At 48.9% G+C, this 2,195-nt stretch overlaps 1 pseudogene; it reads left to right on the top strand.

Annotated features, from left to right (window-relative positions):
• The first annotated feature begins 922 nt into the window (after positions 1-922).
• LOC116073619 lies at positions 923-1,825 on the top strand (annotated as a pseudogene).
• The last annotated feature ends 370 nt before the right edge of the window (positions 1,826-2,195 follow it).

Raw genomic sequence — 2,195 nt, 5'->3', positions numbered from 1 at the left:
CCTCCTCATGCATCAGAAGTGAGGTGTTCCCTCCCTGGGAAAGCATCAACAGCTACCTCATCCTACAGGCTGGTTTATTGTTCATCTGTGTCACCTTACTTCTTTCAAAAGCTCTGGAGAGGTACTAGTGCATCCTGGGACTCAGGCTTCTCTCACTGGGACCTGCAGGGACCACTTTCTTGCCTCTCTCATCACTCAACAGCCACGGGGTGCACAGCTGACATTAAGATTTCACCCCACCTTGAGTAATGCCTTTACTCAGAGCCCCTTCCACCTTACTGCCCTCCATTCGCAACGTGAAACTTGGCACTTGAATACCAACTTCTTTCCATATGATACACAGCCCCCAAAACTACAGAGTCTATAAGACACACAAGGGAAAAGTCACCATGACTTTGAAGCCTTTTTGTTACATAACGAGTGTCTCGCAAAGGAAAAGAGTAGCAAAGGGCATTTACTATAACACCATGAACAACCGAGGAAAATACCAAAAAGTCCTACAGATATATCATGGATAAACGATGGCACATCCATCTGGTAGAATCACCCGTAATTGTTGAGAAGACTGAAGTGGACCCAAAGGTACAGAAAGCAAGCCTTAAGATCGGCTGTCAAAACTATCAAAGCCAGAGGCCGAGTTCCTGGGTGCCTGGGTCCCACTGGTCCCAGTTACTCCCTGGTGTTGGGACAGATGTGGTGTCCTCTTCACCTCCTCACCTCTGATCCTGGGTGTGTTAGAGCCCCTGGGAGTGGAGCTTTCTCTGGGTGTTGTGGGGCTGGCTGCAGAGTTCCGCAACCAAGGTCTGCTCAGGGCACCTGCACAGACCGGAAGGCTCAGGATCTGCTCTTAAGGGAGCATTGTGAAGAGGGCTGGGAAGCCACTGAGTGAGGCTTTAAAGGTGGTGTCTTTCCTCCCGTCAACATGGCTACCTCAGAGGCTTCCGAAGAGAAGCTGAAGAAATGTAAGTACCGAGGCAAAGAAATGTCTTTGCAGCGGACAACAGAGGATTGCCTCCAGGCTATGACTCTGGAAGACCAGGAAGGGTGAGCAGGTGCTAAAGAGAAGAAATATCGATCTATTCTCCAGTGACGTGGTTTCTCGAGCACCAGTCAAAGACGCTAATTTCTCTCTGGATGACATCATCCAAGGGGTGAATAGTTCAGATGCGATCCTGAGTTTGCTGGTCACCAAGGCAGCCAGGGAAATTGATAACTCAGGAAAATAACCCTCCTCTAAATTTGATTATTGAGGCATGTCTCATTCCCAAGTTGATGAACTTCCTGAAGGCGACACCTCTCCCCATCCTGCCGTTCGAGGCTGCATGGGCGCTCACCAACGTTGCCTCAGGAACTACAGAGCAGACCGGAGCTGTTGTGAAAGGGGGTGCCATTCAGCCCCTGATTGAACTCCTCTGTCCCCCACACCTGACCATGTGTCTGAGCAGGCAGTGTAGGCCCTTGGGAATATCGCTGGTGACTGTGCAGAATTCAGAGACAATGTCATTTTCAATAATGCCATCCTGCACCTGATCAACCTCATTTCAAAAAACATACCAACCACATTTCTTTGGAACATTACATGGACTTTGTCCAACTTATGCAGAAACAAAACTCCACACCCTTGTGAGGACTCTGTGAGGCAGATGCTACCCTCTGTCAGCTCCTGCTGCATCATGAGATCCTCTCAGATACTTGCTGGGCCCTGTCCTACCTGACTGAGGGCGGCAAAGAGTACATCCATCATGTGGTGACCACTGGCATCCTGCCCAGGCTTGTAGAGCTAATGACCAGGTTGGAACTCAGTGTCTTGATAGACAATCTATAAGAGAAGACAAGGCAGTGTTTTCAGATAAAGGAAGTTGGTGGCTTTGAAAAATAATGAGTCCTTACAGCACCACCACAACACTTACATCAGCAATAGTGCCCTGGACATCATTGAGAAATATTTATGTGAGGATGAAGATGAAGACAGTGTGCGCAGGCCAGGGCTGAGAGTGTGAATACATGGAGAACTAAGACATCTCACACATTGTATTTCAGCTGGAGTACCGATCAATCATGGACTTCCACGTGGCTTCTGGCAATAGCACAGACCACGGACATCCACATGGTTTCTGGTGGTTGTACAGATCTTGGACATCAGTTGGGCCCTCTGCCACAGCAAGAACCAGGAACAGCATAGCCTGCAACAGTAG

This window comes from Mastomys coucha, unplaced genomic scaffold (genome assembly GCF_008632895.1).
Source record: "Mastomys coucha isolate ucsf_1 unplaced genomic scaffold, UCSF_Mcou_1 pScaffold23, whole genome shotgun sequence".
In the NCBI taxonomy this organism is placed as follows: domain Eukaryota; kingdom Metazoa; phylum Chordata; class Mammalia; order Rodentia; family Muridae; genus Mastomys; species Mastomys coucha.
This window is presented reverse-complemented; position numbering and strand designations above follow the sequence as displayed.